The sequence below is a fragment of the Cynara cardunculus genome, assembly GCF_001531365.2.
Source record: "Cynara cardunculus var. scolymus isolate 2C chromosome LG 17, CcrdV1, whole genome shotgun sequence".
Classification (NCBI taxonomy): Eukaryota; Viridiplantae; Streptophyta; class Magnoliopsida; order Asterales; family Asteraceae; genus Cynara; species Cynara cardunculus.
In genome coordinates, this window is record NC_037544.1 from 34,612,914 (window position 1) to 34,622,355 (window position 9,442).

Consider the following 9,442-nt stretch of genomic DNA (forward strand, 5'->3'; position numbering starts at 1 on the left):
ACACACAAACAACACATGACATGCATACATACGATATCAACATATAAAAATATGTACATATAATACATAAAAATGAGAAAATAGGAAAAATAGAAAAATCCCTCGCTGATCCCTCACAAATCAGCGAGGGATCAGCGAGGGATTTTGTAGAAGAAATTTCCCTCGCAGATCAGCGAGGGAAAGTTTTTTTTGGTATTTCCCTCGCTGATCCCTCGCAGATCAGCGAGGGATCAGCGAGGGAAATCCCAAAAAACTAAATCCCTCGCTATTCCCTCGCTGATCTGCGAGGGAAATTTTCCGTCGCTGATCCCTCGCTGATCTGCGAGGGATCAGCGAGGGAATGAGTTTTTTGGCAATTCCCTCGCTGATCTCTCGCTGATCAGCGAGGGATCAGCGACGGAACATTTCCCTCGCAGATCAGCGAGGGAATAGCGAAGGATTTAGTTTTTTGGGATTTCCCTCGCTGATCTGGGTGGGATATTTTCCCTCGCTGATGTTCGTTGCTGATACCTGTTTTTCTAGTAGTGTATAATATGTGTACATCGGACAAATGTAGCGATGGCTTTATTATATATAGTTGTTTTTGATATAAATATGAAGAGATAAATATTTTCAGAATCATACACAGAGAAATGGTGCTGGAAATAGTAACGCAAATTTAGAATGCAAGAATATATACACTGTCGTAACCAACAGAAAATTCTCCGTCACCAGTGAGACTCCACTCCATTTCCATTTATCGGCTAAGGAATTGAGAGAAATTTTCCCAAATTCCTAGACAGCTGCAATAAATCTTCAGCTTCTCTTCCGTCACTAACATCTCTGCGCCATTCCCAATTGAAGTTTCCTCTCCCATTCTATCCGCCACCATAGCCAGGCTGCACTGATCGAGCGCAAAAAGTCTAGGATAACGATCTTTTAGTTTACCATGCCCTATCCAATTATCATACCAAAACAAGGTATTTTTGCCATCTCCAATCTGCTTATGCATAAGATCATTGAAAGACATACCTTTCACGTGCAACCAATTCATCGCCTTTATGACATCGGACCACTGACCTTGTCTGCCAGAGAACACTCGGTCATTGTTGACCCCCCCCCCCCTTCATCCCCTGTATAGCTTTCACCACCCTCGACCAGATAGAACGTGGGTTTGATTTAAATTTCCACAACCACTTGGTTAGGAGAGCAATATTAGCAGCAACAATACTCTCCAACCCGAGACCACCTTTATCTGAACTTTTGATGACAGATCCCCATTTAACCCAAGCATTTTTTTTCTATCATTACCATCCGCCCCCAATAGAAGTCCTTTCTCATTTTCTCCATCTTGTTAACAGTCGTGGGAGCTTTAAAGATGGACCTGAAATATGTAGCAAGGCTTACCAAAACGGCTTGGACCAAGACTTTACTCCCACTAGCAGATAAAGGTTTAGCTTTCCACCTTGAAAGACTGTATTGAAATTTATCCACGATCCGGTTGTAAGCTTTAATGTTAGTCATACTATCTCCCAGCGGAATACCAAGGTATCTACATGGGATCTTACCAGTCTTACAATTAAGTTCATTGGCAGCCCATTGAATTCTTCCCGAATCGATTATGACACCAAAAAAGTCACTTTTTTCCAGATTTAGTTTCAACCTGGGAGCCAAGAAAAAGCATCTCAAGATTCGAAGGAAATTTTTTCCTTCTTCAGTTCACCACTTGTTGATGAAAAGAGCATCATCAACATAGAATAAATGGGAGATGTTGTACCTCTCCGGACCGACCTCAATTCCTTTTATCATATTTTTATCTTGCAACCTCACCTTCCATGGCAACAATAAAAAGAAACAGAGCTGACGCATCGCCTTGTCGAAGACCTCTCTGCACCCGAAATTTGTTGGAATTAAATACATTTACGTTTTATTAGTATATATTACAAATTAATACTATATGAAATAAATAAAATGTGTCAAGTGACACATCATAGTCTTGTATGGCAGTTACCTAACTGATTTGGTAGTTAAATTTGAACCATCACAATGGTTCAAAGGCACCGGTTCATAATCTATATTATATGTATTGGCTATCGACATTTGTATGTGTGTATCTATATTTCAATAAAGATCATTTCTAGAATACATCCTTGTAGACTTCTTGTATCTTTCATTTGTGTGTGTTTGTTGCTTCAACGATGGCAACTAAGAGTTTCTTAAAGAGACAGTCCGATGGATCAATCCCAGAAGCAAAATCTAAAGAGGGTTTATTGAATAAGCCCTTCAATCAACAGTGGTATCAGAGCCGAAGGAGAAATCGAATGGGAAGAACTTCGGGATTTGTTCGAAGGCTTCATAATACTCGAATAAGAAATCTACAAGGTATTAGAAGAAGTATGGAACTCACAAATCTCCTTCGACATTGGAGCAACGGTTGTGAGATCAACGTGAAAAGAGTCCGGAAACCAACATGTTACCGGTACAATGACAAGGGTCATTTTGCATGGAATTGTCCAAAGAGAGGAGATCGATTGCCTGAAAAGCAATCTGTACAAGGCAAACTTGATCCTGTTTCTAAGCCCGATGATCAAATTGATCGAACATTCAGTCCACTGCAGCCATATCATCAAACACACATTGAAAGGGTCATCATAAATGGGGATTACTTAGTCAGGCTGTACTGATCGAGTGCAAAAAGTCTAGGATAACGATCTTTTAATTCACCATGCCCTATCCAATTATCATACCAAAACAAGGTATTTTTGCCATCTCCAATCTAATTAAGCATAAGATCATTGAAAGACATACCTTTCACCTGCAACCAATCCATCGCCTTTATGACATTGGACCATTGACCTTGTCCGCCAGAGAACACTCTGGTCATTGTTGAACCCCCATTCATCCCATGTATAGCTTTCACCACCTTTGACTAGATAGAACGGTGTTTGATTTAAATTTCCACAACCACTTGGTTAGAAGAACAATGTTAGCAGCAACAATACTCCCCATCCTGAGACCCACCTTTATCTAAACTTTTGATGACAGATCCCCATTTAACCCAAGCAATTTTCTATCATTACCATCCGCCTCCCAAAAGAAGTCCTTTCTCATTTTCTTCAGCTTGTTAATAACAGCAGTGGGAGCTTTAAAGATGGACCTGAAATATGTAGCAAGGCTTTCCAAAATGGCTTGGACCAAGACTTTCCTCCCACCAGCAGATAAAGGTTTAGCTTTCCACCTTAAAAGTCTGTGTTGAAATTTATCCACGATCCAGTCGTAAGCTTTAATGTTAGACATACTATCTCCCAGGGGAATACCAAGGTATCTACATGGGATCTTACCAATCTTACAATTAAGTTCATTGGCAGCCCATTGAATTCTTCCCGAATCAATTCCGACACCAAAAACTGTTCAAAATGATAAACCAAACATACATTTCATATGAATATCATACAAACGAATATAAAACGAAAAAAACCCTAGATCTATACAAGTACATAGCTAAAACAGCTAAGAACTCAAGAGACAATCTAGAGAGAATCGTAAACAAAGAAAAGAGAGAATCGTAAACAAAGAGAATGAGAAATATGAAAATAATGAATGAAAACCATGTTGAAAACCCTATTTATATGAATTAGGAAATAACACCGATGCTGACAAGATCATTTTATCAGTTAATGGAGATACTCTAAAACATATCTTTCCGTGGCACTGGTACTAATGAAGTAGTTAATGGTGGGGTTACCATTATCCTTTTTGTATAAATATCCGAAGGAGATTGAGTCTTGTCGTGGTAGTGCTGCTCCGGAGCCGCTTCCACAACAGCGGACGGTTATTGGCATCCGCGACAAAGAGTAAATACATTTACATCTTTTCATTGATAAAAATATATTTTTTGTATTGATGCTAATTCAATTCGTAATTATATAGTTTCAGTGACACCAAAGTGATCCGTCGGATCACCAAGATCAACCGAGAGCTGCTTGACGGCCCATTGATCAGTTGGGAAAAAATCCCAAAGGACGTGAGACGCCGAATGTGGGAGCGATTCCAGGTTTGTGTTATATATTCAACTTATTATATTTTATGTATTGTTTTGAACCTAAAAATCGCCTAAACTTTTACGTACAGGGCTATTACACTTGGGATCCGGCTTTGGATGCCCAGATCCTTGAGACATGGGAGAGAAAGTCAGCCAAGCCATATAATGACAACATGAGTGCCGCGAGGAAGAAAGCTGGGGAAAAACAAAGATGAATGGGTATCCTCAATACGATGAAACGGACCCCCACTGGGATATGAGTGTGTTGAAGAAAATCCCCCCAGCTAGATATCTTCAGATGTGTGGATCCAGATGGTCGATCATTGGAATACTGAAAATTGGAAGGCTGTTTCCGGTGTGGCGCGTGAGAACCGTGATAGCCAAGTTGCGCTACACACCGGTGGATCGATACCATTTTCGGAGCATGGTGCTCGTCTGTTAGAGCCTAAAACCCATTAATTTAGTAGCTTGATTTTTAATATGTTATAATTAACACATGTTTGTATTATTTGACCTTTGTAGACATGAGCAAAAGATGGCGTGTCCCCGACTGTTATGGAATTGTTCGATTATACGCATAAGAAGAGGTCGAGTGGAGATGCCGCATCTACAGATTCCGAGGGGGGGGGGGTACGTGACCACTAAGTGTAGCCAAGTCATGGTAAGTATATTTATCTATTGTAATTGGGTTGCCTTTTGTTGGGTAAACATTATAATTGTTTAAGTTAGAAATTACATATATATCATTATTTAGTTTGGGTTGTCATTTGTTGGGCAAACATTAGGATTGTTTAAGTTAGAAATTACGTATATATCATTATTTAGTTTGGGTTTCCATTTGTTGGGCAAACGTTAGGATTGTTTTGGATACAATTTTTGTATCTATCACTATTATTTTGCCTGGAAACGTCTCATTCACAGCCGTCATGCTGTTAAAATTTACTTGCAATCTTTTTTTTAAACCATATATAAGATGACTATTCAACGGGTCTCAGCCAAACATACGGCGATGATCCCTCCACCTATCCCTTTGTTGATAAAGAGTTGTGGGAGCAAGCGGTTGGAGGAAGCAAGAAAGGCCGTCTATTTGGGTTTGGGTACAACCAAGATCTCAATTGTGTTTTAAGCGGGAACTACACGGAAGGTGGTTCATCGTCTTCAGATAAGCACGTATGTGTCTCTTTTATTTTGATGATGTTTTACGACTTAGTTTATAATTCATATTAAATATTATAACGTTTTATTTATTTTATTGGAAATTCAAACCTTAAGGACCCAAGTTCTGGATTTACAAGAAGAAAATCAGCAGCGACAGATGGTGGAGGAGCAACTTCAATCACAAATTAATGATATGGCTGCTATGTTTAACGAACTCCGTCAATCACAACAATTCTCACTGCCACCTAATAAAATATCATTTGTTTATTTGGAACAATTTAGTTTGTTTGTAACAATTGTGTCATACTTTAAATTGAATATTGTTTATTTGTAACATTTTTTTAGTTTAATATATGATATTTGGTTGCATTTTATTTCTTTAGTTTTATTCATTTACAGATTTACAAGTTTTAAATATTTATTGAAACAATATTTTGAAAATAATTTTTTTATTATAATTTTTTTATTTCGGCGGATATATCCGCCGGTAATATTGAAAAATTATAATAATATTTAAAAAATAAATAAATCATTAAATATTTGTGGCGGATTTCCGGCGGATATTTTCGCCGGTAATATTTAAAAAGATTTTAAAATATTTATTTTTATTAAATTTTTTTTCCGGCGAAAAATATTAGCGGCGGATTTCCGGTGGAAATTTCCGCCGGTAAAATAAAACATTTTTAAAAAATTATTCTTAAATTTTTAATTAAATAAATCTTAATTAAGCCGGCGAACTGTTTCCGGCGGCCGCCGGTAAAATAAGGATCTGCCGGTAAACTTGACGGAAAACTAATTACCGGCGCCACCTTTTCCGGCGGCCAAATCCGCGGAAAAGTGCCTCTGTTTGGTAGTGTACAAATGTAATGTTTTGGAAGTTGGTTTCTCACAATATATATAAAAGTATAAAATTCCTTCGATTTTTATATAATGTGCCATATCTTTTATATAAAAAAGGAAGTGGTATGCATACCAAGTCCAATGCAAACCGAACATAAAACGACCAACTATGGACGCTACGCTAACTTATGTCACAATGATGGAAATCTTATCTAGAGCCGTATTTGATCTCTAAAAGAATAATCAACTCATACACGAACACATCTAAATTACACGGGTTAAATATCAGTGTTGAATACTTGTTAATTATTATCGGGGTTAACTATTAGTGTTGAATACTTGCTAATTAAGAGAAAGAATGCCAAAAAATTCTGAGCATGCAATTGACTCTTCTCAAACCATTAATAAGCATCTTTTAGATTCTGGTGTGCATGTCCATTTTGTCAAAGTCTATTATATCATTTGTCAAGACGTACAGCACTTGCCTGGAACATGGCATGGGCTGACCTCTATGGTCTGCTGCCATTGTTATGAAATACCCAAAAGTTAACGTAGTTTCATTACAAATCTGCCCGTCTATGGTCAATGAAAACGAGGTTACCTGCATGCATGTTTCATGCACCTTAAACTCCCATTAAAACGTCAAAAGGAAATTGTATTAAAATGAGAGTAACTTTACCATTATTCTTATTTTAATGAACCAACTTTCAAAAGCTTCATTTTTTAGTCTAAAACAAACTTTTCGTTTATTTAAGGAACTTGTTTACCTGGTAAACTGCGGACCATGATGTGGCACACATAAAATCTGATATGTCATTAATACTAAATGAAATTCCATGTCATTAGTTAAAAAAATTAATATATCCCCCCGACTCTCTTGCATTCTGATTCTTGGCTCCCTTACCTGTCGCGACTACACCTCTGAGCACTACTTTTATAATGAAGACAACATTGATAGAACTCCATATATTGCTCTAGGAAAAAACATATATTATACATTATTTAACTCCAAATCTCATTTAATCAGGTTATGTTTGAAACGTAATCGAATCATTAAAATTGGTAAATTTTCTTCCATCGAACTAAGAACTCTTTTTTCAGTTCAAATTTCATTTGTTTCTTTTGCGAAATCTCACAATTTTGAAAAATTTCTTCAGTATTTTGAGTTTCCTTAGAGAAAATCTACCATCTATACTTTATTATAAAGCATTTGACAAAATCTCTTAAAGACCATTTTTTATGCTCTAAGTACTGTTTATTGATGCATATTACTTAAAATTTAAGATTACAAGTAAATTGTTCATAAGTACAACTTATTAAAACTCCATATTTGAATTTATATAACTAACTGCAGATAAACATAATCAAATATTGGATAAACATTTCATTTTAAATATAAAAAATCTAAAATATAATTAGGATAATTATTGAGTTCTAACAGAATACTTAGTTATTATCTATATAAAAATTATATTATTAAACCTAATTTAATTTTTTTATTAGTAAATCTAAATTAAATTATAATTAAAAAATTGAATTAAGGAAATTACACCGAAACACAAGAACTTTTAAAAATATTAATTTGATACTGAGATATATATTTTTTTTTCAAAATTTTATGATATTTTCAAATTGATATTTTATTCAAAAATAAAAACATTATCGTTTTTTCAAAAACACATAAAACTGTATTATATTGACATAAAAAAGAATAAAATCACTAAAATCAAGATGTCTCTTGATGCATTGCACGAGTACCCTAACATGAAGGTTTTGAAAGTCGGTTCCCTAAAATAGGAATATTGGTAAAGGTAGTTCTATTTTGATGCAATTTTTCCAACTCCAAAACCCCAAACTTTGTTCATATTTGATCCATGATTTGGTAACTATAATAGTGAATGGACTAACCATACGACAAGTAAAAAATCATATACCAAACTTGAACACTTCAAATCTTTATAACCCAATAGATAAAATTGTAATGCAATCAAAATCACAACATGAACAGACATAAAATTATCATACAATTAAACCTACGATAAGAACATACTTAAAAATATAATTCAATCGAAATCATGATACAAACATAAATAACATTCTAATACATTCTAAATTATAAAACAAACTCGCATAAAATCTTTACCTTAGATCATAATCAAAAACTCCCACAACCCAAACTTGAAAACTTCAAATCTTCAAAATTTAATACATTAAAGTTAAAGAACTTGAGAACCTGCAAAGCAAAAAACCCTCAACATAAGTAAAAATTACATAGTGAACTTGAACACTTCAAATCTTCACCTAATACATAAGAGTTATAATGCAAACAAAATCATGATACAAGCATAAACAAAATTATAATACAATCAAAATCATGAAACATATATATATATATATATATATAGAGAGAGAGAGAGAGAGAGATGAGTGATCAAATGCAAACCACCTAATTTGTACAAACCGTGCAAACCACCCTCATCCGTTGATTTCATTGTGTAATCTTATGAAAAAAAAATTCATGAAATTTTTTCATCTTGGGAAATTGTTTCATATAATACTTTTTTTATGAAGTTGTTTCATATATGGTTATGAAATTGTTTCATATAATACTTAATGAAATTTTAATGAAACTGTTTTATGTATCTCTCTAAAATTAAAATAATGAAGATGATAATATCCATGATTAACACCATCCACAATAAAAATGATTAATCAACCTCTCATAATTATAAAAAAAAATGAACAAAATAAAAAATTATGATTTGTTGAATGAGATTTGTACCATTTGTACAAATAACGTGGTTTGCAAAGTAAACCTCCTATATATGTATATATATATATATATATATATAATTATTACATTATATTGCAACCAAAAAATCAAATACTGAATTTGAAGACTTCTTCGAATCTTCATGATATAATGCATAAAAACTATAATGCAATCTAAAAAACGATACAAAGATACATAAAATTATGGGAGAAGTGGAAAAAAAAACTATGAAGTATATATCAAAAGTAAAATAGAAGGAGATGAATTGTTTTGGAGTTGAATACAAATATTTAACATAAAAACATAAATTGACAAAAAAAAAATATAGTAGTAGATATTAAGATAATAGAGGAGAAAAAAATGAAGTTCTAGGTTTTATAAGAGGTCACCTAAAACATTAATGATTTCTCCTTTTATATATATATATATATATATATATATATAGAGAGAGAGAGAGAGAGAGAGATTGGAATGTACTAAATTTTAATCATATCATATTTGTTTATTTTATACTAGTTTTGAGATCACGTGTTACAAGATCACAATAATTTTTTTTAAATTATTAAAGTTAGTTAAATGACTCGATAATCACATTTATATATTAAATCAATAAGAATCAATATTATAATTCATATATGAATCCATCTTAT